This window comes from Macaca thibetana, chromosome 5, assembly GCF_024542745.1.
Source record: "Macaca thibetana thibetana isolate TM-01 chromosome 5, ASM2454274v1, whole genome shotgun sequence".
NCBI lineage: Eukaryota > Metazoa > Chordata > Mammalia > Primates > Cercopithecidae > Macaca > Macaca thibetana.
Genome location: NC_065582.1, coordinates 12,525,257 through 12,541,641, shown reverse-complemented (window position 1 = coordinate 12,541,641; position 16,385 = coordinate 12,525,257). Strand labels below are relative to the sequence as shown.

Genomic DNA, 16,385 nt, shown 5'->3' with positions numbered 1-16,385 from the left:
AAGATGGTGCATGGCAGGACTGTGAGATTTCTTGATGTCTTAAAAACAGCACTCTTAAGTCTTAACAAGGAAAAAGCCTCAAATGGAATCTTAAGTGATGTTGCAAATAGAGCAGTGTGTGTGTTGGAGGTGGGTGGGGGAGTTTCAGACAGCTGCAGGCTCTCTTACTTCCTCTAAACTTCATGGCTTTCAATTTATCAGTCTCAGAAGGATGAAGAGTTGAGTCCCTCTTGATAGCATTTGAAGCGGTGGTTCCACAGAGGATTTAATGCTGTAGTTGCAGGGAGTCTAGGTGTTTCAATTCTGAGGCTTAAAAAACTAAGCCATCCCCTCCGGCTTTTGCACTGATGCTATGAAATCCATTTGAGAAACATGTCCATGTTTTGCTACTTGTTCAAAGCTGTAAGCGTGACTTCGCATTGAAATGATAATTTCTTTTTCAAAACTCCCCACTGAACTATTACCTAGGTTATCTAAATACAGGCTATTTACTTGATTGGCATTTGCTCTTGTCAGTTTCACAAACTGTAAGTAATGATTTTTTGCTGATGTTAGAGCACTGTGGTACTGTGTTTCTAATTTAAATCAATGTCTACATTAATCTGGGAACACTTGATGTTACTACCTGATTGTATATTCTGGATGTAATTAGAGTCATTATACAGAAATAAGTGTCATCTTCTTGTTCTCTAAATGAGAAAAGAGAGCATTCTTCTTTTCTGAAGTAATTTTTCTGGGTCATGCCCCCAAAACCATTTGTCAAATCAATAGCAGATTCTAATCACAAACTTTCTTGACTTTTTAACCTTTAAGAGTCATCTTAGTGACTTATAAAGACCAAGATTGTGCAGTAGAATGTGGGCCTATTAAGTTATTTCTTATCAAAATAAATTAGGTACAGCATATTTTCAATGTGTAATTGTAATACTGGGCCACTGCTGTGGTACAGTTTTCATAACAAGGACATAGTAGACTATTAAACATGGTGGATCTTGCTTTTTATGACAGTTGTTTATAACATCATGATGTCTTCATAAATGTGATCCATTACAATAGTAAAGCCTTAGGGCAACAGAATAGGTGTCAGGATGTCTTCCTACCATTAAAAAATGACTTTGACATTGTTAAGGTAGTGTGACAGATGATTTCAATAAAGAAATTCAACAATAAAAGCAAACTTCTAAACTAACAGTGACTTACAGGAAGTACATTATGTATTTAAAATGATATCTACTTGTTGATCATGATAATGAGTATTAGAAAACTATCCAAATAATGAACACATGTATCCTGTGTGTAACTACACAAATAGTCTGTTATTTCTCAATCATTCATATAAAAATTTGAAAGGAAAGATTTCCACATAACATAGCTTATTTTTTTTTTTTCATTTTTTAGAAACACTTTTGTGTCCTTCAAATGTCTCCGAAGTACTCTAGCCCTTGTTGAAAATCACCAGCTTCTTAACATTTTGATATGTATCTGTTTGGTGAAAAATCTTGGTATTATACACACCGTTGTAGAACCTACTTTTTTGTTTAATATATCTTTGACCTCTGCATATCATTAAAGTTTATGCTTTTTAAAAACCTTCATTGTGCAATGTAAATACAGTGAAGGTCATAAAATGTAAATGAATAAATAATTTTGTAGAAAATGAACACCTATATAATCACCACTTATATAAACAAATAGAATATTGTCAATACCCCAGAAAACCCCTAAGAACCTCTATAACATGTTCTCTGAAGACTTAAAAAAATTTATTTAATTTTTTATTTTTATAGATATGGGGTATAAGTGTAGTTGTGTTATATGTATATATTGAGTAATGGTGATGTCTGGGCTTTTAGTGTACCCATCACCCAAACAGTATACATTGCACCCAAAAGGTAGTATTTCATTCCTCATCCCCTCCTTCCCTCTCACCTTTTGGAGTCTTCTGTTATTCCACTCTAAATGTCTGTGTGTGCTCATTGTTTAGCTCCCACTTACAAATGAAAACATCCAGATTTTTACTTTATGTTTCTGAGTTATTTCACTAAGGATAATGGCCTTCAATTCCATTAACGTTGCTGCAAATGACATGATTTCATTCATTTTTATGGATGAGTAGTATTCCATGGTGTGTGTGTGTGTGTGTGTGTATATATCACATTTTTAATCTGATTGTTTGCTGATGGACATTTAGGTTGATTCCATGACTTTGCCATTGTGAATAGTGTTGTGATAAGCATTTGAGTGCAGGTGTGTTTTTGATAAAATGATTTCTTTCCCTTTGGTTAGATACCCAGTAGTGGGATCACTGGATCGAAGAGTAGATCTATTTTTAGTTCTTTGAGAAATCTCCATACTGTTTTCCATAGAGATTATACTAATTTACATTCCCACCAACTGTGTATAAGTGTTCGTTTTTCTACACATCCTTGCTAACATCTGTTGTTTGTTGCTTTTTTAGTAATAGCCATTCTGACTGGTATGAGATGGTATCATTGTGGTTTTAATTTGTATTTTTCTGATGATTACTGATGTTGAACATTTTTTTTCATATGGTTGTTTGCCAGTTAGATGTTTTCTTTTGAAAAATATGTGTTCATGTCTTTGCCTACTCTTTAATGGGGTTATTTGTTGTTTTGTCATTGTATTGTTTGAGTTCCTCCTAAATTCTGGATATTAGTCCTGTCCCAGATGCATTGTTTCCAGATATTTTATCCCATTCTGAAGGTTATCTGTTTACTCTCTTGATTACTTAGTTTGCTGTGTGGAAGCTTTTAGGTTTAATTAAGTTCCATTAGTCTATTTTTGGTTTTGTCTCATTTCCTTTTGAGGACTTAGTCATAAGTTCTTTGCCTAGACCAATGTCCAAAAAAGTTTTTCCTAGATTTTATTATTACATTATAGAATTTTTATAGTTTCAGGTCTTACATTTAAGTTGAAGACTTATTTCTTAAGAACAATTTTTGGTTCACAGCAAAACTGAGCAGAAAGTACAAAATATACTCCTGCCCCCACATATGTTAACCTTCCCACCAGAGTGGCACATTTGTTACAGTTGATGAACAAATTGCACACATCATTATCATTCCACATCCATAGTTGATATTAAGGTTCACACTTGGTATTATACATTCTATGGGTTTGGCAAATGTATACTGGCCTATATTCCATTAGAGTATCGTAAGAATCCTCTGCTCCACGTATTCATCCCTCCCTCCCCTCGAACCCATGGCAACCACTGACCTTTTCACTGTCTCCATGGTTTTTGCCTTTCCCGGAATGTCATTTGGTTTGGATTGTGCAGTATGGAGCCTTTTTAGATTGGCTTCTTTCACTTTGTAATATGCATTTAAGGTTCCTCCATGTCTTTTCATGGCTTGATAGCTCATTTTCTTTAAGCGCTGAATAATATTCCATTGTCTGGATGTATCACAGTTTATTCATTCTCCTACTGAAGGACATCTTGGCTGCTTCCAAGTTTTGGGAATTATGAATAAAGCTGCTGTAAACATCCTTGTGTACCTGGGTGTGGTGTTGTATGTCTGTAATCCTAGCTACTGGGAAGCCTGAGGCATGAGGATTGTTTGAGCCCAGGAGTTAGAGACCAGCCTGAGCAATGCAGCTAGACCCTGTCTCTAAAAAAAAAAATTTTTTAAAGTTAACTTTGTGGTGGCAACTGCTGCCTGTAGTCCCAGCTATTAAATGGAAGGCTGAGGCAGGAGGATTGTTCAAGCTCAGGGTTTCAAAACTAGAATGAGCTGTTTGCGCCATGGCCCTCCAGCCTGGGCAACACGGTGAGACCTCATCTCTGAAAAAAATTCCATGTGCAGAGACAATGTAATTTTAAAGGATGTATAAAATCTATTTATGATACACAGAAATTACTTAACCATTGATTTCTGTTGCTTTAAAAATTTTTGACTTTGTGTATGAAGAATTTTTTCAGAATTAATCTGTCAGATACTATGTTGAGTTTATATGATAGTCAGTAGCAATTAAAATAGCATCACGCTAGATCATGAGTGAAGGTCAGTATTAGGAATTCAGGACTCTAACAGGGATCAGGTGCGTGAGCAGAGCTAGCTCTGTATGTTACTAACACTAAGGTTTCTGAAGAGTCAGGGCAGATTTAGAAATTAAGCAGGTCTCCAAATTCAGGACAAATTCAGGGAGTCAGGTGGTTTGAGAGAATGGTATCAGAAGAACTCTGATATGAGGAAGCCCCTCATAGATCAGAGGGTCTTGAGACAGTGTCTTGCTCTGTTGCCCAGGCTGGAGCGCAGTGGTGCAATCTTGGCTCACTGCATCCTCTGCCTCTTGGGGTCAAGCAGCCCTTCCACCTCACACCCTCCTGAGCAGCTGGAATCCCAGGCGTGGGCCATCACACCCAGCTAATGTAGCTTCTATGGAAGAGGCTTTTTAACCTTCCTACCATCTTTATAATTTTCTACCGGCCACAGAATTGGGTAGTTGTAAAACCACTCACTTTTAATTGCACCCAAAGCTCTGAGGACACTCAGTAGTTTAGGTGCCCTTATTATTGGATGGCACTTAGAATAAAGGCACAGATTAAAAAGTTTTTTTTTCATGCCAGGTCTCACTGTGTTTCCCAGGCTGGGTGCAGTGGCTATTCAAAGGTACAATCATAGCTCAGTGCAGCCTGGAACTCCTGGACTCAAGCAGTCCTCGTGCCTCAGCTGGGACTAACAGGTATGTACCACCACACCCAACTCATAAATCATTAAACCCCTTGAATTTCATAGGTTTAGAGTTATGATCATTGTAACTCTGTAATTTTGTATTAGCTTTAAGTGCTTTTGGTTGCAAATAACAGAAAACTTAATGGTGATTTAAAGCGACAAGCAAGGCTTTACTTTTTTGCACCTGATAAGTAGAAAGCTGCTGGCATTGGTTCAGTAGCTCTAAACTGTGAGAACTTACTTGCTGCTTTATTTTCACAAGACAGCTACTGTTGCTCCAGACATACATCCACTTTAAAGCTGGGGAAAAGGACAAGGACTTGGTATCAGCCGCGTCTTTCCCTTTTCATCCAGAACGCAAAAGCCTTCTCAGACACTCCCAGTAGAATACTACTTTATTCTCATCATCAGAATGATGCCACCTGGCCTTTTCAGTAAAATCTCCAGTAATCACAACACTTCTTTCTTTTTTTTCAAAAATTTTGAAGGATCTGGATTTTGCTTCTGGATCAACATAGTATATAATGGGACCAGGAGTAATGGCTCATGCCTGTAATCCCAGCACTTTGGGAGGCCGAAGTAGGCAGATCACTTGAGGCCAGGAGTTCGAGACCAGCATGGCCAACATGGCGAAACCCCGTGTCTTCTAAAAATACAAAAAATTAGCTGGGTGTGGTGGTGCATGCCAATAATCCAAGCTACTCAGGAGGCAGAGGCAGGAGAATTGCTTCAGCTTCTCCTCTCCCCTCCTCTCCCCTCCCCTCCGGTCTCCTCTCCTCTCCTCTCTCCTCTCTCCCTTTTCTTTTCAAAAGTATTTATTGGCTGCCTACCATGTGTCAGAGGTTGCCCTGAGCTCAGATCAGGCCACTGCACTCCAGCCTAGGTGATAGAGCGAGACTATGTTTCAAAAAACAAACAAAAAAACCTCCCAAAACCCACATAGTACATACTGGGAATAGCACATACAGAAACACAAGCTCAGATACTTAGGTGAGCTTGAAAATTTAAGACCTATGTAAATGTCTAGAAACGTTTTGAAGGACTTTGGACTTCAGAAGAGTCTAAATTCAGAGTCTAAATCTATCTTATTTAGATCTCAAGGACCAAAGAAGCCTCATTCAACATCAAAATTCTGACTGTGGTGCTCAAGGGGGGGATTGAAAGGAAAATGACAGTTCTCCATCTGGGAGAAAAAGATGGTTGTTTTTCAGAATAAGAGATTAAAGGAACATGGGGGATTAATGCCTGCTAATCTTGATCTTCTCTAAGAGCAGTAAAAATCACCTGCCAAGATTACAACAGATTTGAAATTGAATTGGTGACTAGAAATTGGTGAAGCATTTTAAAAGATTTATTATGGAAAGCCTCATGAAGATAGGCAATAACTGAACAAAAAAGATTGTGAAACACGAATGAGGATCCATTTGATTCAAGTAGCCTAACATTGCTGAATCCTAATTAATCACAATCTTTTGCCTTTCTTCAGTATCATTTTAAAACACCTAAGTTATAACACTAAAAGTGAGAGTCATCCCCTACTGTAGAGGGAGTCTAGCTGGTTGATGGGAAATCTATTGGTATTGCTGATAATGACAAAGTGCAGGCTGGAGTTGGAAAATGAGTAGTTTGTAATACATGATAACAGCCCTTTTCGTATACCACTAACATTGTATTCTAGGCTTCAGAGGTAGGTTCAACCACAACTTGCAGAGGGTGTCTTGCAATATAAGGGTGACTTAGCCTTAGAAACCCTAACAATTGTTGCTTTTCATTTGCCTTTCTTTTTTCCTTACTTCTTTTTCCCTCCCTGCCTCTCTTCCTTCCTCCCTTCTCTTTTACTTTTTCCCCTCCTCTCCCTCCCTCTGCTCTCCTCTCCTCTCCTTTTTCTTTTCACAGGTATTTATTGGTTGCCTACCATGTATCAGGAATGTGTTTAGGTGTTATGGATATAGTAGTGAATAAAACAGACAAAATTCCTACTCCGATGGAACTTATCTAAGCTACTACACAAATGTATAGTAAGAGTTTAGAACCCATGGAGGAAATTGAAGCAGCATAATGGAATTGCTGGGGTGGGATGCTCATAGTGAAGTGATGAGAAGTGGATTTTTTTGTTTTGTTTTGTTTCGTTGTTGTTTTAATTTTTTGTTGTTGTTGTTGTTGTTGTTTGAGATGGGAGTTTCACTCTTACAGCCCAGGCTGGAGCGCAGTGGTGTGATCTCGGCTAACTGCAACCTCTGCCTCCCAGGTTCAAGCGATTCTCCTGCCTCAGCCTACTGAGATAGCTGGGATTACAGGCGCCTACCACCATGCCTGACTAATTTTTATATTTTTAGTGGAGACAGGGTTTCGCCATGTTGGCCAGGCTGGACTTGAACTCCTGACCACAGGTGATCTGCCCGCCTCGGCCTCCCAAAATGCTGGGATTACAGGCGTGAGCCACCACGCCTGGCCAAGAAGTGGTTTTGAAGGAATAACCTACAGGGCTTGGTGACGGCTTGGATATGTGGTGGAAAGGAGAGAAAGTGAAGCACCGAACTTTACCTAGTTATATTGAACAATGTGACTGGACATCGCTTAGGATGAGGAATACATTTTCGGCCTTGGATACAGAGTGACCTTGGAGTTGACTTAATTAATGCAGTACGCTAGCATATTTCTGAGCCTTATGAGGATAAAATCTATATTGTTCACAGTGGACTCAGGAAAATACCCACAGAAGTGATTGCTAGGATTGAGAGAGTAGCTTCGTGAAAGTAGGAGTAGGACTGTCCTGCTCGATTCTGGTATCTTCCTCCAAAGAGGAGAGCCATATCCCTGACTGACCAAGCTTTAATGTTGAAGTCAGCTGGAGTAAGAAGAAAAACTGAGGAATGTTAGAGGAAGACACTCCTTATATTTCCTTTCATGTCAAGGGTATTCAGTGAACCACCGTCTTCCTGTTCCTTTGCTTTGAGTGGCTTCTTTGATTGATACATTTTGAAAGACAGAACCGGGCATGCCAGCCTCATCTTTGACCCTTTTCCTGTTGATCCTGAGCTGCTTACAGGGACTGCGTTTTTTCTTCTGCTTTGTCTTGCCTCTCTGGGTAAATCTGGGGTTGAATGCTAGGAAGTCCCTTTGACTCTCGAAGCAAGAGATGGCCTGTGACTTAGTCTTTATTAACTATGAAAGTGGTCTTCAGTCCTCTCTGTGCCACTCCTTAATTTTATATTTCAGTTTACTGAGAACCCTGGTGGGGAAGAGAGTTACTCTTTACTGAGTCCCCTAGAGAAGCAAGAAGCAGTAAGAGTCACACCACTTTCTTCTGTTTCATAGCAGTTTACAAAACAGAGTCACATGTGTATTATCGTCTATAGCTCCCATTTTTCTGGTGAAGGCATTGAGGTTTATGTAAGTTAAATGACAGGACCAAACCTATAGAAACTAAAAGTAGGCCGGGCGCGGTGGCTCAAGCCTGTAATCCCAGCACTTTGGGAGGCCGAGACGGGTGGATCACGAGGTCAGGAGATCGAGACCATCCTGGCTAACAAGGTGAAACCCCATCTCTACTAAAAAATACAAAAAACAACTAGCCGGGCGAGGTGGCGGGTGCCTGTAGTCCCAGCTACTCGGGAGGCTGAGGCAGGAGAATGGCGTAAACCCGGGAGGCGGAGCTTGCAGTGAGCTGAGATCCGGCCACTGCACCCCAGCCTGGGCGACAGAGGGAGACTCCCTCTCAAACAAAACAAACAAACAAACAAACAAAAAAAAGTAGCAGTGAGATACTGTATCTACAGCTCCTTCGACAAATACAGTATTCCTTCCTTCTCGCCATGACTACTTTGGAGATTCATTAAGGATAAGTTTTCTTTTTGTCACTGGGGTGGTGCATACGTGCATCAAAGTTTGAGCAGCAGCATAGGGAATCTCTGTCAAATTGTGAAAATAGAAAACTTACTACTATATATTTTCTTGAATCCTTGCACATTCATTCATCCATCTCATATTTGAAATATGTCAGATTTTCCACTCGTATCTGAAATGTATTCAAATATATTTCCTTGAGAATTGCCCTTCACGGAGTTTCTAATTTAAAGTGCTGAATTCTGGTATTAATTTTGTTCTATTTGTTGACCTGGTGATATTTGTGGTTCAACTAAGATATGAGTAATAATATCCCAACAATGTTGAAGCATCTCCATAGCAGCTGCTTTCCAGTCACGTAATTTTTAATTCCTCCACTAGAGCAGAATGTGGTATCTATTAATTATTGCAGAATTTTAAAAGTCTCCCGCTTCACAATGGAAATTCTGTTGCACTTATTTTAATGTGAAGGAAAATCTAACATGGTGAGTACCCAGGAGAGTCATTATGGATAGACAGCAGTACAGTATCAATGGCCCTGGAATGTTGCCATGTGGCAGTAAACCCTTATCTCCAGCCAAGACCCATCAACACAAATAGAAGGAATGTGAATTAGCCGTGGAGGCTGTGCGTTTACTATTAAGAGCAACTGTGCAATCTAGTTTTCAAGACCCATGCTACCCAAACACATTTTTCTACGTTACATAATGTTATCATTTAAATATTGTCATTGAAATGTGAAGACCAGCTGTGCATATCAGGACACAGCTGTCGGGTTGAGGTGCAGATAAGCCATCTGGTGCCTGGTTCTGGGTGGTTAAATTCCAGCTGGGGATTTAACTTCATATCCAGCTGTGATAAAGTAAATTGAAGGCTGCATATTATTCCGCAGAAATCACTCCTTCGGGATACTTCTCAGAAATAAATTTTAACCAGAGGTGTCATTGATTGGTTTTACACTTTCAATTACAGCATTTGCCAGAATAAAACCAAATGAAAAACTGTTCTGTCGTTTCATTTTCTTTGTATGAAATAAAACCAAATAGTTAAAGGGAATGAAGCTTCTTCAGTCTTCTTCAAATTATATCTGTACAGGGACCATCTGCTGTCAAATTGCCTGGCTTCACACATCTCTCTAGATGACGAAAAGAAAAATCAGGTGATCCATAAAAGCTGAGTAGGAGAGCAAAGGTGGTAATTATCCTGATTTCCAGAATCATTGTGTCTGGAGCTATGTGAAATATGAGAAAGCGACACCATTTTAACAACAGTGGTTTCTTGTGCTCAGACACACCTCTTTCGCGATTTCAAATGGTTTCCAGGAAAGGACGTTAAAATCCTGCCTTGCCCTTTTGTATGTGTGGCTAATCATGGAGTCCAAGAAGGAAAATAAAACCTGAGAAAGTGAGCCTTCTCCAGTGTCTTCAGGCATGTTTGTGTAGAACTACCCAGTTATGGAATTAATTGGTATTACTGTTAAACATCTTCAAAGGAGTAGACTTTTATTGTAACTTATTGCAACATTTTAGTGAATATAGATCATTTTATCTAAAGCAAGTAACGCTAGGATATATTAAGTAATGAGTGAGATAGAGTTATAGTATATATTATGTATGTTAGCTATCAAATAATTTAGCCAATATACAGGTAAAATGGTTACTTCTTTCTTTAAAACTAATTTGCTTAATTCTGGCCAGGGTGGTGGCTCATGCCTGTAATCCCAGCACTTTGAGAGGCCAAGGCGGGCGGATCACTTGAGGCCAGGAGTCAGAGACCAGCCTGGCCAACTGGTGAAACCCTGTTTGTAACAAAAATACAAAAACTAGCCAGGGGTGGGGCACAGGCCTGTAATCCCAGCTGCTTGGGAGGCTGAGGCAGAAAGAAGAATTGCTTGAATATAGGAGGCGGAGGTTGCAGTGAGCCGAGATCATGTCACTGCACTCCAGCCTGGGTAACAGAGTGAGATTCTGTCTCAAAAAAACACAAACAAAACTAATTTATGTAATTCTTCCATCGAAGTACTAACCAGGCCTGATCCTGCTTAGCTTCTGAGCTCAAGATGAGAGCAGGTGTGTTCAGGGTGGTTATGGCCATAGACTAATGTACTCAATTCTATCCCGTGGCTACTGATTGGAAAACCAACCTTGTATCTCTAGATGGAACTTTCTTCTGGCAGACACAATTGCTAATTTAAATAAACTAAGAAGTGAATGTGGGTGTGTGTAGAGAAATTTTTCAGTAAAAACACCATTCTCTTTTCAAAATGTGTTTAGAGAAAATCTTGTAGGAGGAGTATGTGAATCAGTGGAACCCAGAGATAAGTATACTAATGCAAACTTCAAATGCAAACCTTCAGATTCGGCAGTTTATTTTCTTTTGATTTTACACACAGAAATCTTAAATTCAGGACTTGTTTCCAAAGGTTTGAGATGTCTAAGATAAACCACTGACAGTGGTATATTGTCAGAAAAGCTGAAGGGAGAATATACTTCTTTTGCATGTGTTTGTGGAGGAAAGAGAATTTAAAGAAATATTTTTTGGAAGCCAGTCATGGTGGCTTAAGCTTGTAATCTCAGCATTTTGGGAGCACGAGGAGGGACGTTTGCTTGAGGTTAGGAGTTCAGGACCAGCCTGTGCAACATAGTGAGGCTGTCTCTACCAAAAATAAGAAAATTAGCCAGGTGTGGTTGTGCATGCTTATAGTGCCAGCTACTGGGGAGGCTGAGGTAGGAGGATTGCTTGAGACCAGGTATTTGAGGTTACAATGAACTAGGATCATGCCAGAGCACTCCAGCCCAGGTGACAGAATAAGACCCTGTCTCTACAAAAAAAAGTTTTTTGGAATTGGTATCAGGATTATACACTAATTAGCCATTTCTCCAAAATATGTTTTAAAAATCTTATTAATACATTGAATGCAAAATAAAGAAATCTACCCTTTAAATTCTATAGGTGCCCATACTCTACATTCCATTCCCTGGACTCAATAGGGCTGACAGTAGCAATGTAAGCAACTTCGTGGAGCACAGAAGAGCAGGCCTTGATTTCACAGAAGTTTTTTGTTTTCTTTTTTGAAATGGAGTCTCGCTCTGTCACCCAGGCTGGAGTGCGGTGGCACCATCTTCGCTCACTGCAAGCTCCACCTCCTGGGTTCACGCCATTCTCCTGCCTCAGCCTCCGGAGTAGCTGTGACTACAGGCGCCGCCACCACGCCCGGCTAATTTTTTGTTTTTTTAGTAGAGACCGGGTTTCACTGTGTTATCCAGGATGGTCTCGATCTCCTGACCTCATGATCCGCCTGCCTCGACCTCCCAAAGTGCTGGGATTACAGGCGTGAGCCACCGCGCCCGGCCTCATGGAAATTATTAGTCAAAAATGAGAAACAACAAGGAGAAAACAGGAGTCTACCAAGATTCTAAATTTACAAAGGTTCTAAACTCCTACTACACCTCTTGTTTTTAGATCTTAACTGTTGACGGTTGTTAAATTTCAGACTCATTCTCTTCTTCTCCTCCAGAATACTTAAACATAATTTTTACATGCTTTTTTTACTACAAGGTTTTGTACATTGAATTGAAGACAATGAAAAACTGAAAATTGCTGCTACTTGGTGTTAGAAGTTTCATTATTTGACTGAAAAGAAATTAATTTTACTGAACTCACCATGCCGCTCAGAAGCCCTTCGGTGATGGCAAATAGCCCCTTCTTCCTTACAACAAAAAGGCAGTAACTGGGAGGGAAAGTGTAAGGACAACCAATTTTCAGCGACTTTGCCTCTTCACTTTGTGTAAATTCTCTTTCTTCTGAAAATGGCAGGTGAGCAAGGATCTCCTGAGTTAGTGAATTTTCAAAATACTTGAAGCTAGGCGAGGCACGTGCCAGTGGCTCACGCCTGTAATCCCAGCGCTTTGGGAGGCCAAGGCGGTGGATCACCTGAGGTAACCAGCCTGACCAACATGGTGAAATCCCTTCACTACTAAAAATAGAAAAAGTAGCCAGGCCTGGTGGCCTATGCCTGTAATCCCAGCCACTCAGAAGACTGAGGCAGGAGAATTACTTGAACCCGGGAGGCGAAGGTTACAGTGAACCGAGATCGCACCATTGCACTCCAGTCTGGGTGACAAGAGTGAAACTCTGTCTCGAAAAAAAAAAAAAAGAAAAAAAAATACTTGAAGATAAATATGTATATAATCCCTGTGTTATATGGGAAAATGTAAGGGAAAAATGGGGAATGGCAGGAAGTACCCAAGTCAATTAGTGTTGATATTAAGGGACAGGTTGAAGAGTCAGACCTTCTACAATAAAAACGAGGTTTTTGGCTTATTTTTCATTGTCCTGACTCTGCCATGAGTTTTGTTTTCCAACTAGGAAATGTGAGGAGCCTAAATATATCAATATGTCATGTATGTATACAATAACATCATGATGATGAGCAGCTACCACGTATTGTGTACTTATTATGAACCTAGCACTATCCTGAGTATTTCATGTGTTAATTTATTTAATCCTCTCACTATTATTTTCCATGCTTTATAGGTGAGGAAAAGAAACCCAGAAAGATTAAGCAACTTGTCCAAATTCTCCCAGATACTACAGCTAGAATACCAACCCATAATACCTGATTCCAGAAACCACAATATTTTCTTCTAAATTATACTTCTTCCAAACTAATAGGTCATGTTATATTACATAATAACATCTAATTGTGATCTCATAAACAACTAAGGCTCAGAATGTACACACACACCACCCACGTGCACTCTTTCTCCTTAATCAACCAACCAAAGAAATGATTATGTAAAGAATATGTTAAATATGCTAGATTAGTAATCCTCTCATTATTTTTCTTTAAGTCAAATAATTTAAGGAACGTAACTTGAAGATAATGAAGGGAAAGGCAACAGAATAATTTAGCTGCTAAAATGGGTATTAGAGTACAGAGAACATAAGCAGCTTTGACTTCAGGAGGATTACCTAAATTGTAATCAAATGCATTTTTAAAAAATCCCAAACAGCAAAGGACAAAGTTTCCACATACATATATACCCCAAAGACAGGACAAGAAGAATTTTGCTCACAGGAAGGTTTGGTTTAGACATAAATAAATCTTTCCAGGACTCTGTGACCTAAATCAAAGCCATAGAGAATCACTTGGTCACTGTTATCACAACTCATGTACCTGTTAAGGTCAATACTGTATGACTAACATTTCTTCCACCTCTATAATTTTATTGAACCTAACCAACAGTCAAGGTAGATGTTCTGTCCCCCTACCATTCAAACTGATATGACTTAATTATAAGGGCTATGATTCAAATAACTACTAAAGGTGATTATTTAATCAGTGGGGAATTACAGAAAAAGCAGTAAGATGAATGCTTGGTTTGTGATGGATACTCCAATTTCCCTGATTTGATTGTTATACATTGTGTGCTTGTATCAAAATATCACATTGTGTGCTTGTATCAAAATATCACATGTACCCTATAAATATGTGCAACTAGTATGAATTCATAATAATAAGCTTAAAAATAGTGTTATTACCATCCTATGGGAGCTGAATGGTGGTGTTTTACAATGTATTTTCAAATCCTTATATAATATCTCAGATAAACTTAATTAAATTCTAACCAACATGGGTTTGAAAATCATGGGTTTAGCCTATTCGTGGGTTAGAATCCTTTAGCCAAGCATCTAGTTTAGGTTAAAAACAAATATTCTTGCTGGGAAAAGATTGTGATAATCAAAATTACAATTTAATAGAAGACATAATCCTCTCTGAAGGAAAGATTTTAAGCTAAATTTTAACATAAAAAAATACACAATCACCTCATTGCTAGTTGTTTGGAAGAGGAACAAAAGAACATTTCCTTTTGAACAAAAGCTAAATTATCTTAAACAGTTACCTGACATTTATAAAAATGATAAGTCTTTTGAAGCATCAATTAATCTTGGAAGTGCAAATGTATGTATTACTAATCCTTTAATCATCATATTGCTATTATCTGAGTGTTCCAAATTTTCTCGGTCCACCCCAAGTTATGAAACCTAGATTATTGGTAAAATAGAGCCCTGAGGAACAAAATGGAACACTTCTTTATCATTTTTTTAATACAAAGATACGACATTGCAAACTCATGGTATGTATTTGAATCTATGTTCTTTCAGGCTATATTTCCTATGTGTATAACTCATTTGATCTTAATGAGCAGTTTTAAAAGTTCTGGTTCCTTCAATAATTTATTCTAAGTCACTATTAAATTTCATCCCATCTTCCAAAATTCTTCATCCCTTTCAACAGGTTTGGTGACATTTCAAGGTCAGTAACTACTGAGGATAATATGCCTGCTCCTGCCTGGTTAAAACGAAGCCCAAAATATGAGGTTATTTTTTATTTTTATTTATTCATTTGTTTGTTTTGAGATGGAGTCTTCCTCTGTCACCCAGGCTGGATTGCATTGAGGCAATCTTGGCTCACTGCAACCTGCACTTCCCAAGTCCAAGAGATTCTCCCAAATCAGCCTCCCTAGTAGCTGGGATTACAGGTGCCTGCCACCACATCCAGCTAATTTTTGTATTTTATTAGAGAGGTGTTTCGCCATTTGGCCAGGCTGGTCTCGAATCCCTGACCTCAAGTGATCTGCCTGCCTTGGCCTTCCAAAGTACTGGGATTACAGGTAGGAGCCACTGCGCTCAGCCAATATTACGTTGTTTAAATATGAGACATTTCTTCACAAAGAGGCTTATTAGATATTATATACTTGAATATAAATTACCCTTTTATCTGTTGGTTATAAACATTCTCATTTATCTGACGTGAAGTAATTGTAATAATTTTAGGAGAATTGGGAATGAAGTAGTTAAAAACTCATCTCATGAGTATAGGTATGACATATACAATCTTGGGTAGGAAGTGATTAAATGGTAGCTATCTAAGGCACTATTCTCAGAGTAGAAGAGACTGTTTAATGGTGATTAATGGGAAGTGTCATGGCATACTTGAGGCTGCCTAGTGACAGAGGCGCAAGAGATTTTCTTGTCAGAGTGACTTTAAAGGCCCAAGCTGCCCAGAAAAATGCAGTGCCCAGGGCTCAGTTGAAAATCCAGAGCTGGGGCTGGGCGCAGTGGCTTACAACAGTAGTCCCAGAACTTTATGAGGTTGAGTCTCAAGCACGTGAGTTTGAGACCAGCCTGGGGAACACGGCACAACCAGTTCTCTACAAAAACTATAAAAATTAGCAGACATTGTGGTGTGCATCTGTGGTCCCAGCTACTCAGGAGGCTGAGATGGGAGGATGGCTTCAGCCTAGGGAGGTCAAGGCTGCAGTGAGTGGTGATCATGCCACTGCACTCCAGCCTGGGTGACAGAGTGAGACCCTATCCCAAAAGAAAAAGAAACTGCAGAGCTGAAGCACCATGCAGTCATACCCAGAGTCCAATGAGAAGAGCAAACCTTTCATATAAATTAGCTGATACAGACTCGTGCTTAAAAATATATATTTGAGCAAGTGTAAGCAAAGGCTAAGGCTTACTGATGAGGAAATTCGAAAACATATTCCTGATGTCCTGGTGCAAAGGAGGCACAGCAGAGTGGGTAAGACTGCATGCCCTGGAGTCTTCAGGTGCGTATGTTGGAACCCACTATATAAATTTTGTTTGTAGTATTGAACTATGTTTTTCATATCATAGAAAGTTTTCATTTCATCTAATTATTGCCTTGCTCATTTGACGTGTTAGTCTATCTTCCCGGTAAAAGCCTCTGTTTTGCCAAGAATTTCAGTTTCTTCAGTGGATTCTTTTATCATCTTCATAAAAGGCAGAGGAGATGTCTGGGCAGTGTAC

The 16,385-nt window shown here is 39.2% G+C and overlaps 1 long non-coding RNA gene across 2 annotated transcripts in view; it reads left to right on the top strand.

The window, feature by feature from the left end:
- The window catches only part of LOC126954329 (uncharacterized), a 167,516-nt gene that overhangs the window by 2,019 nt on the left and 149,112 nt on the right, over nucleotides 1-16,385 (top strand). Inside the window, exon 2 of one of the 2 annotated variants that reach the window (XR_007725588.1) lies at nucleotides 4,592-4,707. The exons of the other annotated variant lie outside the window; for it this stretch is intronic. This is a non-coding gene — a long non-coding RNA (uncharacterized LOC126954329). The remainder of the gene's footprint in view (nucleotides 1-4,591; nucleotides 4,708-16,385) is intronic. 2 annotated transcript variants of the gene reach the window in all.